Consider the following 20,848-nt stretch of genomic DNA (forward strand, 5'->3'; position numbering starts at 1 on the left):
AGGCCATCGAATCTCTGAGACCGTTCTCAATGGTTAATTAGGCACACACACAAAAAAAAAAGTACTAGCGAGTAGGATACACGACTGTTCACAACACTCTGTTAAGTTTCTTCACGTTGCGCACTCCGTCTTTCTCTACATTTCGGTCCAATTTAGTTGTGGCAATGCACAAGCACCTCCATAAAGGGTGTTTCGCCTAAGGTGATAAAAAAATTCTAACTGGGGACGTACCCGCCGGAGGTTGTGGGACTTTCGGCAGTTACCTTCTGGAAGCTTTTGCCGCCATTTGGGGAGGCTTTGGACAATTTTTAATTGAGGGCAATTTATTTTTTTCAAGTGAATTTCGAAAATTGCCAAGCGAACCTCACTTGTTTTTTTTACAGAGGTATGAAGTCCTCCACGGATAACCACAGACCCAACAAAAACTATGCATAGTATCGCAACAGAAATAGTCGAACAAAATTAGTAAAAATTCCGCTTTAGCCCCGTCTGCTTGACTGTAGCAAAGAAGAGGGCATGGAAGATGCGGGGAGAGAAGGAAGTGTTCCCGCCTCTTGTTTTACCTTTCTTTCGCCCGCTTTGACCTTGATGCTGGTGACAACCGTCTTATCACAAAGAAAACAAAACAACCGTCTTATCACAGTGAAGGCAAAACAAATGAAAGCGGAAACACTCCCTCCTCTAGACGCACATTTCGTGGGCGCTTCTTTGCGAAAATCAAGCAGGCGGGGCTAAAGCGTAATATTTACTTTTTTTTTTACTATTTCTTTTGCGATACTGTGCATGGTTTTTGTTAGGTCCGCGGTTATCAGTGGAGGACTTCATATTTCTGTAAAAAAAAGTGAGGTTCGCTTGGCGATTTTGAAAGTTCAATTGACAAAACTAAATTTCCCGCAATTGAAAATTGCCCAAACCCTTCCTCAATGATGGCAAAAGTTTCCAGAAGGTAATAGCCGAAAGTCCCGCAATCCTCCGGCGAGTACGGCGCCAGTTAGAATTTTTTATCACTTTAGGTGAAACACCCTGTATACACGCGTATACGTAACCCACATCAAGCATCGTTTGAAACAGTAACAATAAAGCATCAATAAGGGGCTTTTTCTTACTTCTTCGTAACGAAATGGGAGTCGCTGTTAAAAGGATCCCAGTGCATTGACACGGAAGTAAATAGCCATGCGAACTTGGATCACTCTATAGTTCACCCCGCAGCAGCCCTCAGACACGACGACCATCCATTTGGGAGTTTACGTCTGCGCACAAAAACCTGTTTTCTACAACTGAGATTAAATCATACGTGTCTCTTATTTCTCATTACGATGAGGCGTTATCTCTTGCCACGCTTCATTAGATATAGTGCACGGTTGGAAGCAACTTATGATCGATAACGTGTGGATGTCAACTGAGATACCTGCGGATGCGGTCAAGTCTCTTCATATAACATACGGCCTCCATCATTGAAAAATAATAAATCCACGGAAGTGGCTGTCGATTTATTTAGGCGACGCGACATGTTTTCTTCTTTTTTTCTTTTTTTCCTTGTTTTTTTACTTTTTTTTCTTTTTAGCAGAGCGAAGAACGTGGCCAGAGGACGTGGGTGATAAGTGATAACATAATTTTCACGATATTAGCCTGTGAATAGAGTTGTATTTGGATGATTATCTGATCACTGTTGCTGATGATGACGACGGCAGCTCTGCCATGTTGCATTATTGGCTCGAGCGTTATTGAACACCGTTACCATCAGAACTACTATTGCCATTATCTCTATGTTCATCGCGATCATTACCAATTATCATCATCAGTGAGGACTGTGATTTGGAGTCAAGTAAGTAAAGTATTTGGATAGTTACCAAGCAAACAATTCGACAAAGGGCTTACAGTGACGCTAAATGTTGGAACATAAGGAGTAGCCAATTATGTATTAAACTAAATATCTTACAGCATTATATATATATATTTATATATATATATATATATAAGTTCAAAAAAGACGTGACGTCATGTACCAAACCTATTTAACTAACCTGTAACCACCTACGCATCTTTTGTCCTGACGAAGACAGTGCCACTGTCGAAACGTCGACCCCTTGCCCATTTTACTTTTTAAAGTCTCCCTATGTAATAAACTAGTGTTTATAACTTCCCTAAAATCTGTTTCCGCGTCTTTTTTTGAACTTCTGTAAAACTTCGTGGCCGTTTGACAATCATTTTACCTCAACCTATATATATATATACATACATACAACAACAACAACAATGAATTATGACGTACGTGATGATGATATATACATACGTTATATATAACGTTATACGTTTTATATATCTATAATGGATTATAATGGCTTAGGCTGTTCATGGACACTGAAAATAAACACTGAAATGAAATAAAATTAAATGAAATATTAAATGAAATGTACACCTTCGAACGTAATCCGTGGTACCAGTATGTCCTCCAGGGAAGCCACTGCCCGCAGTTCGTAATTCATTGCATCCTTGCTGGATAGCGCAATGCCTTTTGGGCAAATCGAAACAGCATCACTCACTCGAGTTCTTTCAGCTGTATCGCAATTCATGTTACGCAAGCCAAAAAAAATGTGCTTGCCATCCATCCTTTCAATCGAGTCAACGAGAAGAAATCACTGCTTCTACCAGCACACGCGGGTCATTATCACTGCTGAAGGGTTTTCAGGAGTGCGCTCTCAGCCAAACGACATTGATTCGTTAAATATGACAAACACCGTCCAGCTGTAGGATGGAGGTAACGCCGATGCCTCCGAAACCTTATCTGCGTGGAGTGACTTTTTCTCCGCCCAGCTGTATCGTTCAATTGCTTTATACGCTTCGACATATTATAAGATAAAAGAAAGAAGACGAAGAAGAAGAAGAAGAAAAAAAAAAGGCAACAGCTGTGGAGTAAAAACCACAGAACAGGGAGGAATAGGAAGATGTATTCTTTTGGACGACATTTATCTGTAAGATTGAGCGCTACGTGAGGTGAAGCGTAATTTTTGCGAAATGACCATGGTTCTCTTAGGATACGTTCGCATGCTATATATACGTACTTGCGTTATATCTGTGAGAGGCAAGGTGAGACGGGATTCAAGAGTTTCATCCGTTATTGGATGTCCGTGGTAATCAGCGAGTATATTATTATGGTGAATGCTGCGAATCCCAGTTTCGTAGTCAGTAGTTTGCTGTCAAGTATCACGGATAACGGAGATTACCCAGTTGATGGCCGCAGACGTGCACTTTCATCTCTCCGAAAGGCGCCAAGCACAAAACTATCGGTCTCGTACCAGTAGCTCGAAAGTGCCTGTCAGTTCAGCGCTTCCATTCCCATTATTGGGTGGAACTGAGATACAATGATGTTTACTGGCCAGCACCTGTACCCTTCTACACTTTCACTTTGAATGCAGTGAGCTTCTATGATATTGGCTTTATTCCATTCATCACTGTAACTTTACACGAGCTTTACACTGGTAGAGCACATGCCAACGTTTGGCGTCCAGAATGATCGTCACTGCTTTCTATTTGAATCGCTAAAGGCTATTCATGACACCATGACCAAGGAATTGGACATGCTGAATATTTCTGGGGAGCTGGTTCCAACAAACCTCACCAGCAAACACGAGGAAGAAACGATTGTGTGCTTGAACCGCCCCGAATGCAACGGCAAAGTGTTCTCCAAGAGTGCCATTACGCGTTATCGAACGCGCACTTTCGTGTCTGACCGCGAAACCATACACATATACGCCTGACTGGCACGGAAGCACCTCCCTAAGAAATAAATAAGCTGCGACTCTCCCAGATAGCGTCACTGCGGTGATCTGGAAGATCAAGAGGACATTCTTCTTCACTGCCCACACTATACCAACCTTCCCGAACCACACTTTCCGCGTCTGCTTTCAGCTTATGGAGGAAAGTCTCCCGCGATGCTCTAGCTTCGAAAGTGAATAACATCGAATGGGATAATGTTGACTTGTACTTTATTCGTTAAGAATAATAAAAATAAAACAGTACAGCATCAATCCCGTTTCTCTTGAGACGTATCTTGTATACTCTTCCACTTTTTATTTTCAGTCTTTCACGTCACACCCACACTTTTTTCACTCTTCCCTTTCACCCACCCCTCTAAGCCACCTTATAAAGAGCAATTTCTTGACGTGCCCTCCGAGCAAACTACCATCGCTAAGATATTCCATCACTGAATAGAGAGAAAGATTCCAAGAATCTTTAGCTGCTAAACATACCGTTTGATAACGAACAGATGGCTAAGTTTGTTTCATTGTTTTCGGAAAAATTGCAAGAAAATACGAAATTGTCACTTTTGTACGAGTTAGTTTTACTAGCGATCATTGGATAATAAATTGTAGTGCAATGTAAATTATAAATATATATTTATGTATTTAGCACGCACACATGAATTTTAACATGTTTAGTATATAAAGGAAAACCGTTAGCACGCGCATAAATTTGCTGTGGAGATGTGAAATTCCCGTTGACACGCTGAAAGAGAACAATGCTTTCCTCGGACTTTTTTTTTAAGAATTTAAGAAATGGAGATAAACCAATTTTGTATTACTCAGTGACTAATTTCTTGAAATGACTATATAGTGACTATTCTATTCAAGTACGAGCGTTCACCACATATATAAAAGTAGAATAACTTAGATTCGGTGTAACTGAATATGAGGTGTGTTTTATATTTTGACACGGATTACATATCGCCAGAACTTGCATTATCCATTTTCGGGATTGGACGCCTTGGGCAATTTTTCAGACGCCGAAGAAACAAACGAAATGCAACCGTTTTTTTTTTCTTTGTCACTTTTTCCGCTCCCCTTTTCCCGAGGTTTTGCATATCCAGTATTGAGGCCTTCATACAAGTGACCACTAGTGTCACCAAATAAACTGACTCTAATGACCACCATGCATCTCCGCATTGCTCCTCCCGTGCCGACGGAGACCGCAGTGATGTACCTCTTGGGATCACGCAAGCCCAACTCCTTTTGTGTGTGCGTGCGTGCTGTCTTAAACGGCTCATAACCGCTCACTTCGCGTGATTTATTTGACAGCACTGCTTGGACGGCGGAACGGCTGAGCGTGCTTTCAAATGCACACAAGCTATACTCCGTCGCAGAATGGGTTGGCGTGCGGCTTTTCAGTCGGTGTCTGTTACTACGCGTTGGTAGCAAAGATATGCATGGCCGGTGGGCCGTTTAAAAGGTGGCTGTGCCCTGCACGGCGCGAAAACAGAGATAAGAAATACGTTCCCATGTTGTATAATACGCCTCTGATGATACGGGTATCTAGAAGGAGCTCCAGTGCAATTTGGTGGCTGACCAATTGATATGGACGGGACCGCAAGTAAAAAACAACGAGTGCTTTTTCTTGTACAAAGTGTTGTTTGGTAACGGAGGCGTGTTTGGTCTTCATGCACCATAAATATGCGGGGGGACTGCAGAAATGCAGGAAGGTACGGCACCAACGATAGCAAATACGTGAATTGTGACGATGGGAAGATATGACAAGTTATTTTCTTTACCGTACACGAAGACCGAAGATGTGAATGAGAGAGGGAAGAAATGTTGACTTTACATTAAGCTGTAGAATATTCCATTGAACTACCGAATGAATTGGTCAAACGTTGTGCCGTCGCTTCAGGTCAGTGTCAGCAACCGACACTAATGCGCTGGTCCTTCTTAATTGTTTGTAAGTGATGAAAGAGGTCAGTCAATATTTGGCTTGCTACTCTTTAAAAAACCTTCACCCGCTCGAAAAATGCGCGCACACACACACCACATCACACACAAATTACACACTCGCTGGCCCATCTGTGGTACCCAACGGAGCCATTTTTCTGTAACAATATCAATGCATTATGTGTCACAAAAAGGCGTACGCCTCCCGTTTTCAACAAATAATGGCTCGCGCTATTGATCCTGTACCATAGAGCTGTATGTACATGTTCACACGAAGTAAATTTCAAATTTCAATTTAAAAGAAAATATAGGAAGAGAATGATGTCCTTCAGGATGATGGTTGGCTAGGAGAGTGTTGTGCGATGAAGTTACCTTTTAAGGATACTATGCTCTTGTTGTCGTGTGTTTCACGGATTGGCCTGCATGCATGTTGATGCACGTTTAATCTCCCTCTTCTGGTTCTTCCATCACCTCCATTTCCATGGAGTACTTTACCACTGGCGGTGTGATACCCCACCCTGTTATATGTGGCATGGTACTACGTGAGTGAGACACGAATGGCGTGCATGTACCCGCGCACCACACGAACGGATACAGAAGCTGGTACCCATGCTCCAACAAAGGCAACCAAGTGCCCAACACAAGCCGCAACCGAAGCGTCTCCACAAAGCCAACATAATCCCATCGCCCCTAGCGCACTATTTTACCAACTTAAGGTCGAACCTAAGATGTCATGGACACATTCGTAAGACAATATACCTTCCGCGATCTCACAGACGCGATAATACAGCTCCGTTTTTCATCCGTCACCGGTTTGCCTCTGGACGCGGGCACACGCTTGCAGAATCATAAACTGCATCTGTGCCTTTGTCTGAACCATCTGCATGGGTCTAGTACATTTCTTTTCCTGGCTAAGCAGCCGCGGGGCCCTCGCAGAACAATGCCAATTATCTTTACCGTAATTGCGTATGAGGTCGCGAGCCGGTCTGGAATTGTTTCGAAACCGCAGGGTGCCAAAGGGCTCAAGATAATTTAAGCCCTTCCGAAGTGCTCCCGTGCTAACATTTGTCCGCATGCCATAGTCCACGTGACGTGGTTTACAAATGCAGTGCCTTCTGTGCGGCCATTAATATTAAACAACACACTTCACACGGAGAATGAAGAGCAGTTTTGTTTTGTCGTGGACATCGGGTAGGCGCAGGGACATGGTAAGTCCGATGTGTGGCCATTGTTATTCAGGTCTTCAAAGGGTGGGGCAGGGAAAATGTTTAAGCGTGATAGATTCAGGAATCACATGTGCCCTCTTTTGACAGATAACAGAAAGCAGTGGTGGCTTACGGCCACATTAGGTAGAGTATATACGTATCTGTGCGGAATGCCAGTGTGCGTCGCAGCGAATGTGAAATTGACACCAGAGGGTGTGGTGGAGGAAATGTGCGTTCGTTAGCGTTTAAGTAGGTTGAGGAGGGTATCGCGTTTTATGTGGTTTGTGTGACTCTGTACTTAGTGTTCTTCGGGCGTGCAGGCGTCCTGAGCGGAATAATTCATAGCGGGAAACGTAGCGCTGAGTGGAAGAAGGACAACAAGGCACGTGCACAGTGCAGCAGACTTGGGTTGATTACTTTTATTTTGTAATGCATTACCGATACTGATTACAATTTTCTGCATTACTAATGCTAGTAATGTCATCAAGTAATACCATTGCTTTCGAACTACATACATTTTCCCAGAAGTCATAGTCATACGTGGTGTTTGAAGTGAGCGCTTTAAAGCAACTTTTATAGATATCTGCCTATATTTACCTATATCTATGGTAAATATACTTATTAGTATTTTACTTTGTTACACATTTCTGGTGATATACAATTATAACTATAACTGCAAAATCCTCCATATTGGTGACCTGGCCAGCCCAGGATGAAGGTGTGTGGGAAAAACCGTTTGTGAATTTTCCCTGTCTGTACCGCAGGCACAATTCATAGCTGCTGGCTCTATATAGAGAGCCAGCAGCTATGAATTGTGCCGTACCCATCAAGTTAGATAAACCCATTATGACATGAGAGAAGCACCGTATTGAGTTTGCTCTGCTTAGCTATAACGTAAGCCAACGTAAATGGTCAAGTTGTAGTTCTAGCACTGCAGAAGGGGGAGTAGTGCATTATATCTTGGTAGTGGTATGTAGTGTATCTTGGTAATACTAATGCATTACATTTTGACGATAACTAATGAGTCATATCATTACTTGGGTTGAAAGCCCTGCCCTTCAACTTCAACTTGGGTTGAAAGCTTTCAACCCAAGTAATTACCTGTGTTGAAAGCTAAGTAATGACAGGACTCATTACCTATCCTCAAAACGTAATGGATTAGTATTACCCACTACCAATACGTAATGCACTACTCCCACTTCTGCAGTGCTAGAGCTATAACTTGACCATTTACGTTGGCTTACGTTATATAGCTAAGCTGAGTAAACTCAATACGGTGCTTCTCTCATGTTATATTCTTGGGATAATGGGTTTATCTAACTTGATGGATACAGCCCTATACGAAAATGGGATCATAGAAGCTTGGTAGCAAAACTATGCGAATGCCTAGCCAGTGCTTCCTTGTGTTAATGTTTTCTTTTGTGTTTCCTGTGAGCTTCCCCTAAGGTACAGTCCTTGCGGTATATGTCACTTTACCTATTGAAAAGTCGACCAGCCACTTATATTGAAAGTGGCCATTATGCATGCATTATGCATTATATTCGTAACGTCACCATAGACGACAACGTCAGGACATAGTGGTCGATACAACTGGCATCGCTCTTTGACAGTTACAAAACGAACCCCCTGACCAGTTTTGTGTTTGTTTTCCTCTTTGTTCTTTTGTTTTTCTTTTTGTTTATTTGTTTTCCTATGTTTGTTTGTTTCCCCTTTTTCTTTGTTTTTCTTTTTGTTTGCCTTTATTTATTTTTTTCCTTCCTGGGAATAGCAAGCCGCCATAGCGGTGGCTAACCTTTCCCTCTTAATTTTTTTATATAATAAACATATTCCCCCCTAATTAAAAGCAGTAAAAACATCAGTGGCGTGTTTTTCTTTCTTTTTTAAATCACGAGATGCAAGGACACATACGACACTTCACACAGCATTCGAACGTCTTTCCTCTTAAACGAACCGCATACCTTGAAGCCACCTATAACTCAGACGCGATTTCGTTGGCGTCAGAATTAAAGGTGATCCGCAATTCAATTAACACTGCTGCGCGGTGTTGGGAGTGGCACCTGCGGCAATCAGTGCGGCTGATCGATTGCGTGCCTAGGAGAATGAAGGAAGCGTACATGCAACGTAAGTAACGATTCTCTAAACAGTTATGTGTATATTTCGTAAGGCTGTGCGGATAGATATATTAAAACCGAATATAATACGAAGTGAATAGCGTATCACCGAACGTATGCATATGCAGCGCATACATGCTGACACACAGCAAAAATACATGATGTACGCGTGTGTATTTGCTATATGTACCCTCCGTTGTGGCGTTTTCCGGTTTTCGGATGAGTCTTCGAAACTTTGGAGGAGAGACATGAAATTCGAATATGCAGTTTCATATTCGATGCGGAATTCGAGCGGACGCAATTATTTGCTTCGGTATTCGAAAAATACGAATAATCGCACAGCCATATTTTGATAGGCAGGTGTCGCGGTGCATGCAGGGAAAGGGTGTGATTGCAATGGAAGCAGCACTTGTTTTGGTTTTTCAATGGCATCTTGTTTGATCGACTGCAGTCTCTTGCGTTCCCTTGACATCACTCGCACGTATAGCGATACCGTGACTTTAATTAAAAAGTAGAAACAAGCAAGATAAGTAAATGATGAACGTGATGTAGACGAAATTGATGCATGGGTAGGAAATAGTGGCACAACCCTTCAAGTGGTCATCTCCAAGTCTTGTGCAAATGATGCTTTTCATATGCCCTCTTTACAAATGGAGTTTCTTACTCTTTTTTTTTTTTTTTCAAGCAAACGGTGTGTGTGTTTCTGTGTGCGTGACTGTAGTTTATGATTTATTTAGTTTATGACGAAGTTTATGCAGATTTGATGCGATCTGTAGTTTCTGATTTCCTTAGAGTTGCTCGTCTTTTAATGTAACTGTGTTGACAGAGCCTTGAGTGAATATGCGATACGGTACTGTTAACAGATTCTGCTTACCCCTCATAGTTAATACAATGATTTGTGTCACTAGCGAATGCATAAAACATAATGGCGGCGTCTATATCGTAAACTGAACTCTGCGAACTTCTGAAGCTACCTATATGAAAGATTCAAAACAAAATTGTCCCTGTTCGTCTAATGCACGAAGACATGCCTTTTGCGATCCCCGTTAGGTGGCGATACCATATGGCCGGCCACGTTCGAATTCTTGTACGGGTTCATGCGTGGATGAGTATTCGAACTGGCACTGTCAGGGTAATTATAATAGCGCCACCTGGACACCGCAAGCCACAGCTGTGGCTAGCCCTAGATAATAAGCAATGGGGGATGGGACTCGTCGATACCTTTGCCTATAGCGTGCCCTGTATGAAACGTTCTCTGACTGCACGTTGATCGAAGAGAGTCCCTCCTGACCTATACCGCCTCTGCCGCTGTAACGCTCAAAACAGACGACACTTCAACCGCCCGCTCAGTGCAGTCCTTTTAGTCGTATTTGTATTTTGGTATTTATTTATTTCATTGCACCATAGGAAATGAGAGTTAGGAACAAAAGGGAAGAATTCCTGACGTGCGGAACATATCACGCGTTTTCAGTTTGCAGACGATGTACAGCGGAGAGTGTCGTCTGCTTTGGGATTGTCTGCTGATGGACGCGCCGCCAAGCGCCCGTAGCGGAAAGCGCGCAGCGCACGTCACGGAGTCTGCATCGGATGTGCACCTTTATTGACTCCTTCCGGATTATTCCGATGAGACTTAAGATGGCGTCACTTCCGGTGTGCGGCATATCAGGGTGCGTCTAAATGCTATTAGACCGTGGCTCATATGTGTTAGTATACATTGTCTCAGTGGTGTCACTATACAGGGTGTCCCAGAAAACGTGTCATTTAATTATACTAAAAAAACTACGCCACCTAGAATCACGCGGTCAACAGCATTTGTTCTTATTACGTTTTTGCCACCTCCTAATGTGAATGTCATGTACCCCAAGTTTAATTATGTAAATATTTGCGAACTGAACTCGGAAATTTGCCAAGTAAAGGTGACTTTTTTACCCCACCAATATGAAGAGCGTGCCGAATTCACTCAAATTCATGATAATTCACAGTGATATTCACGAGCTACCCCACCGGAAAAAATAGTCGAATATCATGCTTTTCGGAGCACCGGACCATAGCGCGCGATGACTTTTTGAGCGCAATCGCTCTCAGTGCGACGAAAGGAGGTTCCGATGCCAGCCCACAGAGTGATAGTAGAAAAAGTAACAGTTCCTAAAATTGAGAGAGGGAAAACATTATCCCAGCGAAAGTCGGACGTGATAAGCCGTGCCTGTTTTATCCCTTTCTGCGATGTCGGGGAGGGCTGGGTTTCCAACCTCCTTTCGCCGGACTGACAAAGATTGCGCTGAAAAATTCATCGTGCGCTATTCTGTGCTATCTCCGTAGAGCATGATGTTCGGCTATTTTTTCCGATGGGATAGCTCCTGAATATCCCTGTCAATTATCATTAATTTGACTAAATTAGACACGCTCTTCACATTGGTGGGGTAAAAAAGTGACCTTTACTAGGCAAATTTCCGACTTAAGCTCGCAAAAATTTACATAATTAAACTTACGTTACACGACATTCATATGAGGAGGTGGCAAAAACCTAGTAAAAACAAATGCCATTGACCGCATGACTCTAGGTGGTGTAGTTTTTTTATTATAATTCAATGACACGTTTTCTGGGACACTCTGTATGTGAGTCGTGAAGTCGTGATCAGGTCGACCAACGCTGCAGCGGCAAACGCTAGAGCTATACGACAGCAGGTGGACAATTACACATTTTTACTTCTCAGACGTACGACACATCAAATCCTGTTTTGCATAGAAAAAGTTGAAAACGTGTGCCCGAAATGAGGACAAGATCCTCAGTCGTTGTTCCTTGCGTAGTGATATCCCTCGGGACAGCATCACGCGAGGCACCGATCCGTCTTCGCGATTACAAAGAGTTAGCTTGTATGAAACTGAAGCATGATAGATCGCGATCTTCTGTCACGACAACGAGACGTATCTTCTCTTGTTGGATATGATAGAAGAGGATAGATCGTTTTGCTCAGCTAGGCGCCTTTGGCTTTTGCGTTTCTTTGCTCTTTGAGGCGATAAAGTTGATACGGGTCATTTTTTTTCCCTGGCGTTGCGTTTGAAAACCATAATGTCCATGTGGTTTAGGCGCTGCACAATTCTGCCATAATGGCTTCAGGCGACAGATGCGACGTGAACTCAAAAATAATAAAACAATTTCATTTCATTTTATTACCTCGACGGTGCTTGCGAAAAGTACGTTACATGACGAAAGCCGTGTATGGCAGCAGAAAAAGGAAAGTTGAAGGAAAGCACACATTGAAATATAGACTAAGCGACATACGGGCTAAGCAACAACTAAGCAAGCACTAAGCAACAACTCGTACATCAATAACAACATGAGCATTAGAGCAAACGATTGCTTCGCACAATATTCGCGTTCACGCAGCAATCTGAATCTTGAAGGATTTGTTTCGGCAAGAAGTGGTGTGTGAGCAAGATGCTGCAGTCACGGATTGCCGGTGACAGAGTGGAGTATTCGAAAGTGTTTTTATATGCAAACATCGGCAGGACCTTCAAAGAGCGATCCACTGTTGAGATATCACGTTGGAGGTTGGCATGGATGTCAATTTTTGGCGGGGCATTTGATGATAGTTTGCCGGAAAAACAAAGATGGTAACATTTTCAACGAATACCAAGTGCGGGAAATGATACTTGTCCCTTCAGTCGTACGACGCTACTATATCACCACTGTAATGGAAAGACGGGCAAATGTTATGCCAAGAGTAAGTGCAGGTAAGCACAAAGTGCTAGCATAATGACATGCACGAAACAAAAGGTATCATGATATACCACGCAGAGTAACAAAAAGGTACCAATAATATTTTGTAAAAATGGGTTCCAGAGGCTAAACACGAAAGAAGAGGTACCATAATGTTTCGTAAAGAAAAAGTACAGTTACTAGGTAAAAAATGGGTTCCAAACAGCGCGTTAAGAAAGAAAACATGCCACGGTGATATGCAAACAAATATACAGCCTATATACCAAAGGGTGTTGGGCAAACATGGGTTCCGAAAAGGTAAACACGAGCGAAAACGTACCACGGTGTTAGGTAAACGAAACGCACGAAAGCATGTTTGGTTCAACCGGGGTCTTTTTCCTTCCTTTCTTTTTGCCGTTGTATAGGCGCCCGTCAATATAGGCAAGATGCGCCGTTCCGGTGTATTGTCATGAAACAGGAGCTACCTTTCACGTGTATTGTCATGAAACAGGAGCTCCCTTCATATCGAAACGGAAGATTAGGAAAACGCTTTTCAGGAGCAGTACTGCAGGCAATACTGCTTCGCGACCATTCGGCCGTATTCCACGACGCGGTCTACCACGGCAGACCGCGTTAACAAAGACGCTCTCACCCCAAAGGAGAGCAGGCTCCCCTATTTATGTATTGGCACTAAACAGGAGAACTACTACTAGGGGGCTCCCCTATTTGCCCCTCATGCATTGGCATCGGAGTGGAAGAGCACTCACACAGAATTCCCTCTTTTTCTTTCTTCTGAAAACTTTTAATTCACAACGTTTGTTCAAGTGCCACGTGCAAATGCAATACAGTCACCGCCTAGTTACACCACAGGGACTTTGTTCTTTTCTTTATTTCTTTTGTTACGTTGTGTGCTCGTACGCACAGACCCAAGTTATACCATTCATTTCCCTTCATCTTATTGGAACAATTTATTCCGGGAACGGTGTGTATTGTAATCGAGCAGGAGAACTACCTATGGAGGTAGCCCATTTGGACATACACTAACTTCACGTTACAATCCTACAAGCTAGTTGACAACGCAAGAGTGTGTATTGTCATCAAGCAAGAAACCTGTCTATGAAGGGAGGCCCGTATCACGTAATGCAACTCCTGCCTACCTACTGGAGAACAGCTCCACCCGAAGGTGGATAACAACACAAGATTTTAGGAAAAATCTTCCCAGGAAACAGCACCGCAAGCGATACTGCCCCGACGACCGACGACGAAGAGTGTGTCCCTTGTATTGTGTGTATTGTCATCAAGCAGGAGAACTTCCTATGGAGGTAGTCCCCCACTGACACTAACAGCACGTTACAATCCCACAATCTAGATAACAACATTCTCTAGGAGAGTTTGCTTTTCGTACTGGCCGTACGATGCGAACAATCCAAACACGGGAGAGTCCTAGCAAGCTGGCTAGAACATGACTTCCTACTAACCTTGAACTTGACGGAAAAGTCGAGTAGACGTCAGCCAGCGGCGAGAACACTCCAGAAGGCCGTACAGTGCTTCACGGACGATGTGACTACGAAGACCTGCCCTAACAGCCTGAAAATGTAGCTGCGTCTCCGAAGTCTGGGTCACCGAAAGCCAGCCGGCAAGGACGGATCCAAATTTGAAGGTTTATCTCCGTAATTAATAAAGCCAATTGTTTACGCTGAGTGCGCGGAACCGGCAAAGGTTCTAGGAAACGCACAGTGGCCCAGGAGACAGTCGAGAGCTGAAATACTTGCGTTAACCTCCACCACAGCAAAAGAGGAACGTGACAACGCCTAACACAGTGCTGGGCCGTTTCACACACCCCGCAAGATGGGCAACCGTCAGAACGAGAAATATAAAAACGGCATAACTCGCGAGGAGGAAGAACGTCATGGGCTAACTTCCACTGAAGACTGGCGCGGCGGGCATCTAGCCATCCCGCAGTCATTCGACGCCAAGACAGCTTCGTCGGCACCGAAGGAACTGCGGAACTGGACTGCAACTCCCTGATAGCCGTATAAAAATCGCTGACAGCCCATAACTGGATGTCAGCGTCAGGATGCTGGAGTCGTAAACGTCTTACAACATCAACACAGTAGGCGTATTGATGAGGCAGGACTTCGGACCTAGGGCGAAACATAGGACTCTCAATGAACCACATAGTGGCGCATCCCAGATAGTATTGCACTAATGGGCACTCTGGGTGTTCGAGAGTGTACAATGCTTCGAAGTAAACGCGCGACTGAAGTGCAAAGCAATTGTCGAGCACTACCGGCAGGGCGAAACCGCCTTGGTCACGTGTACGCTGCAAGCGCGATCTTGCGACCCACTCCACCGAACCCGCCCAGAGAAAACGGAACGCGTGTCTAGTGATGGCAGTATGGATTAGTGGTGGCAGCGTGGCAACGACTCCTACGAACCTCAAGCGACTGTAGTACCAGTCCACTCGCAGGTGATCCCGAAAAGTGATGGGCAAATCCTTTAGCTGCCGCAGGACAGCTCTGCAACGATTAAACACACGGGGCCAATTTACTAGATGTCCCAGTGCAATCAAGTCACACCAAGAATTTTGAATGGTCTCACTGGAACCCGGAAAGGAGCCTCGCAGGAAGGCTGGAGGTTCAAAAACAGTGCTGCACATTTTGATCTATTCAGTCTTGCCCCTGAAACAGATCTGTAATCTTCAAACACTTTCAAAACAGGTCCTAGGGAACACTGGCGAGAAAGGGTCACAGAGATGTCGTCCGCTAACGCAAAAATAGGTGGAGGGCATCCATTGGGCAGTGCCAATGTAACGGGAAGCGAGCACAGTCTCTTGAGTGGAGGGTTGATGGCGATGGGGGTGAGAGAGAGAGCACATCCTTGACGGATACCACAAGTAACATCAAAGCGGGACGACAGGCCGCCAGCGACACAGGCAACGTTTCTTGCCCCCCTTAACGTTTCCACATACCTGAACCAAGCAAGGGTGAACCCATATGCCCACATCCGAGAGAACAGGTATGCGTGTCGCACACGATCAAATGCCTTGGATTGATCGAAGGATGCCACCACGGCGGGGGCATGACCACTGTTAATCCAGTGGATGGCATCGCGAAGTGCTATTCGATGAAGGCTTGAGGACCTGACGGGGGCAGAACATGCTTGACAAGGATGTAACACCTTCTCCAAGAGGTGTGAAACGCGCAACAGAAGAGTTTTAGCTAGGATCTTATAATCGCTCGTCACTAAACTAATCGGACGATAATCATCGGGGTACAGTTTTCGAGACGTGGCTTTGCACAGAACAACAACAACACTGTTCTGCATGCCAGGGCATAGCAAGCCCTGGGTTAAGCAAATGTTAAAAACCCGATGCATGCAAGTACCAATTCCACTCCAGAACCAGAAGCGCTTGTAGGACTCCTGGGAGGCCATCAATACCAGGCCACTTTCCGCTCGTCATTGAGGAGACAGCCGCAAAAACCTCATTTTGCGTGAGCGGCCCCGACTCAACATGCTCCATTTTTTTCGTCGGAAGTGGGCACTCTCGGCTGATAACAGGCTCGTCGTAAGGTGACTCGTTATAAAGGGCCGTGCAATGCTCACGCATTGCTTCCTGAATGTCACCGGGATCAGACAAAATTGAGCCGTCAGCTGATCGGGGCTCAGTGATTCCTAAGTCCGGATTTTCTCCCACATAGCGCTTGAGCAACTCACGGAAGCAATATGCCTCCCGACACCAGCGCACCACCTGCTTCGCGCGACAAATTTGCGTCGGACTGCATTCCGAGGGACGCTAGGCGCTTCCACACGTCCTCGATATCGGACGCAGATTGAGGACTGCGTGAGTCAGGGTGGCCAAGCACAACTAGCACCTGCCCGAGTGCGTCCCTACATTTCCGGTGTTCACGCGCGCGCTGTCTGCCCTAACGCCGAAAACGGTGTGCTGCATCCAGCTTCAGAGCCTCCCAGTAACTAGGCCGAAAATCCGGGCGGAACAAACATCCGCAAGCCAATTTTCTACGTCGTTTTCAATTTCGGAACCAGAGCAAAAATTTAGCAGACCAGATAAAGATAACAGCGCATGAACATGATGCGTCAGGTCCCAACAGGTCGCGTCACACAGCGGGAGATGAAACCCTACAATCCTGGCCAGACGTAAAATCTGTCCAGCCGGCTGTGGCGGCCACGGGAATCAGCCCAGGTGAATTCATAGGCATTCCCGTTGACATATGTGACCAAGCATCAATGAAGCCAATAGAGTTTACTAAGCGTTCTCTATTTCTAGTTCTAAGTTCTCTACTTGCTTGTCTGCTGTGCTGCTCGGTCTATCGTGCAGTTGAAGACGCCCGCAAAGAGTAAATTTTGGTTACCATAAAAAAGGGGTCAATTGTGCGAAAGAAATCTGAGCGCTCACTGCGACGGGTATAGTGACATACACATTAACAATGCGAAAAGCAATATTACCGTAGCCTAATTCCATCGCCACAACACTGTCCTCGGTTTCTGTGTCGAAACACCGGACGGTACCCCGGAATGACGGGAACACTGAGATATTCGTACCTGCCCTGTGTGGCGAGCCAGGACTGAAGAAAGCTCTGAGCCCATGTGAATCCTCAAGAGACTTGATCGCGCGCCCAGAAAGGCAACCCGTCTCTTGCAGGAGAATGTCAACACCTGCTAATTTTGCCCAATCGACAACCTCCACCTGCTTGGCCTCCCTGCTAGACCATCGGACGTTTAAGGTACCAAGACTGAACAGAGACATTAAAAAGAAAGGGAATGCAGCGTATTTAACACTAGGACTCATCGTCCATTCCAGTCTCATCATACACCTGGGAGCCGTCGGAGGACACGCGCACACGTTTAGTAACAGAAACGGCGAAATCTCTATCACCCGTATGCACTGTGTTAGGGTCTTCATCAATCTCCAAGCGCTCGAAGTCTGAGGACGCAACATTGTCGTCCACGTCACCGATAACTTCGGTAATCTGGCAGTTACACCCTGCTACTACACTGTCACCAACAACAGGACTCGCGTGCGCAACTGGAGCAGCATCTCTTGCATCAAGAGCACCGCCACTGACTGCCACAGCTGGTACACTAACGGGACTGGCAACGGCGCTAACAGCAGCGACACCGATAACGGTGTCACCGGCATCCGCACCGTCACCACTAAAAGCATCTCCACTGACATTATCACTGCCACCACTGACAGCGAAAGTCTTTTCCGCCGCACTAACGGTATCGAGAGCAATTCCGCTGGACATACCGCCTCAGCCGTGACACTCTCGTCTACAGGCGCCCCAACGGGAGCAGTTGGTAGCACACTGGCACTAGAACACGGGATCCCCATGTCGTAACCTAGCATTCGGATACAGAATGATCAAGGTATATCTAAACAGGTAGCGCAACTCCCATAGGCCCCTGTGTCTTCAGAATGACGCCATGATAGAGGCGGTCAGCGCCATCCATATGTTGCGCGGACTACTACGATTGTAAATGAATGATGTCAGAGGTGACGTCAGTAGTATGAATAATTAGTGCATAATTAGCTATGGCACGTTTACTTTCGCTCGCTTCGTTTGCGTTGTATTCCCTTTTCCTCACCCAGGCAACAATACCAGACGAGAGCACAGAAAAATAAATTATAACACAGGTTTAGTGAAACCTGTCAATTCGAAATACATACAGTTATCACAGATTTTGACAACTCCAAAATGAAGGACATCGCGATGACCACAGAAATTAGAATGGTTCACTTAAGGTCCATTTCTCACCTAGAGCTATATACGTACGCGTAGTGATAGACGTTTGCATTTATTCAATGAGTGGCCATTATACGTCCATTGCAACAAAACATGGCACCGTTGGTGCACAGCTGATTCCTGCTAACACTCACACTATCATGGCCGCTCGTCCCCATGAAATGCTTTTTCGCGAGGCCAGCAACAGGGGATGCATTGCATTCATCTGTTCACACGTGTAATTCTTGGTCTACAGCTCCGGGATGTGAACGTTGCTCCCTGTGTACGAACCCAAAAAGTGTACGAACTCCGTATTACAATGCACGAACACAGGGCACGGATACAGAGATGCGCGGGATAAACGCGCGCCCACTGTGACACATGCGCATAGGGAACAGGACACGGAAATGTACTCGGGTGGTAGATGATTTCGTATATGTGCATGAGTGGAGCAACAGAACGTTTTTACTACATTGAAATTATGAATAGCCTGTTACAATGTGTCAAACAGGTCCGTCGAGACGAGAAATTGCACAAGGGCGCGCATGGCAGGTATGAGCTGATTTGCTGGCCAGCACCCAAGAACCTTTTCGGTGGGGTATGGCCGATTATCCAGGCGAGACAGGGACGACACAAGGGTACATCGGTGTGCACTGTACCTCGGGCAGTCTTGGAGTATATGATCCACGTCCTCAACTACATCACACAGACTGCAGTTGGGGGACGGGACCATGCCGAGCTTAAACAAAAGTCGTCCACTGTATGGCACGTTGAGGCGAAGCCTGTAGATGAGCGACGTGATGGGTCGAGGAAGCGACACTCTTTGGTTTTAGTGCCTTGAGACTTCGCTTTTGGTGACAAGCTCGGCGATGATGTTCTCATTTATTCTTTCAAAGCGTTTCAAAGCGTCGAGGTTAGTGTAGTTTCCCTTTCTTTTATTAATAACGCGTCCTGGAGTAGCCAGTCCCGAGTGGCTCGAGACTACCATCTCCATTTTTTTCTTTTAAAATCAATCAATGAATAGCCTGTTAGTACACACACAAGCCATGCCCATGTTGTAATTTTTTTGTTTTGTTTACGATCGTACCTCTACTACCAACACCCAGGATCGCTCGCGCCTGATAGTAGCCTTGTCGATGGGTCTGATTGGGTATTTTCGCTTGTTTTCGCTACCAGTTTAGATATACCTTGGAATGATCCCCATCACAGGGCTTACACGAAGCATCGCAAGTCTCAAGCCCAAAATCACTACAGCGAGCACACACCACAGACTATGAGTTAATGATAATGAATGGGGAAATTCGCGACGTAAGGTGCGGCCCACTACACCAAGGCACAATGGGGCAGGTTGTGATGTGTCCTGATGATGATGTGATGAACGATGCTAAATAGGGTCGATAGTCATTGGAGTCAGTAAGACATCAGAACTGTAGGCAAAACCACAGCACACAAAAACGCACACACGGCACACAGGTACGCAGGCAGATCATAGAGTAGAGAGGAGACCAGTGTCCCGGAGAAAAATATTGAAATACTCAAGAACTTGGCGGTGGTCAATCTGGTTAGACCAAGGGCCGAGAATGGTTGCCAATGTGAATGGTGCGGCCGTGATCGACTGCAGGCGACACTGTAGAGCTGCTCTTTGGGAGGTGTACAGATGGCAGTCGCGGAGCACATGCTTGGTATCCGCCAAAACAGCACAGCGAGAGCAGAGCAGCGAGTCAGAGCGGCCGATCAGATGCTTGAAATGGGGGGTGAATGCAACCCCAAGACGAAGCCTGTGTATCAGCGACGCAAAAGGGCGAGGCACACGAGAAGGCATGGTGAAGCCAAAGTCAGGGCCCACTTCACGCATCATAACTCTTGATGAAACGTCCCGAGACCGTTGCGCATGTGCGAGAGGCCTCACCACATCATTTAGGAAGGTTCGCCTGTCGCCTTTGGGGAGGATAATCCGCACGCTTGATCGGGAATGATACGCAGCTGCTGCGGCCTCGTCAGCCACTTCATTGCCGCGGATGCCACAGTGGGCAGGAACCCACTGGAAGTAGATAGAGTGCCCGCTGATCTCAAGACGGCTTAGTTCCTCCGGTATGTCCACCACCACAGGCGCAAGTGATCCACGAATACCCATGTTCGCTATACACTGGAGAGCTGCCTTGGAGTCGCAGTATATCACCCAGCTGCTGATAGCGGCGGATGCAATGTGCTTGAGGAAGAACAAAATGGCATGCAACTCTGCAGACGTGGATGAGGTGCGGTGCGAGAGACGGTATGCGTGGCACGACGACATAGTCGGGATTGTAAAGGCAGCAGCGGAGCAGTGTAAGTTGGTTGACCCATCTGTGAATACTGCAGTGTGCGTCATGTCTAACGCAAGTTG

General features: G+C 45.5%; 1 protein-coding gene across 6 annotated transcripts in view; it reads left to right on the top strand.

Moving 5' to 3' along the window:
- Positions 1-20,848, top strand: part of LOC135388239 (GATA-binding factor 6-B-like) — a 177,042-nt gene that overhangs the window by 135,895 nt on the left and 20,299 nt on the right. The window contains exon 1 of one of the 6 annotated variants that reach the window (XM_064617651.1): positions 9,010-9,028. The exons of the other annotated variants lie outside the window; for them this stretch is intronic. The gene's annotated coding sequence lies outside the window, so the exon portion shown is untranslated. Of the gene's footprint in view, positions 1-9,009; positions 9,029-20,848 lie in introns of those variants that run through there. 6 annotated transcript variants of the gene reach the window in all.

Source organism: Ornithodoros turicata, chromosome 3 (assembly GCF_037126465.1).
Source record: "Ornithodoros turicata isolate Travis chromosome 3, ASM3712646v1, whole genome shotgun sequence".
NCBI lineage: Eukaryota > Metazoa > Arthropoda > Arachnida > Ixodida > Argasidae > Ornithodoros > Ornithodoros turicata.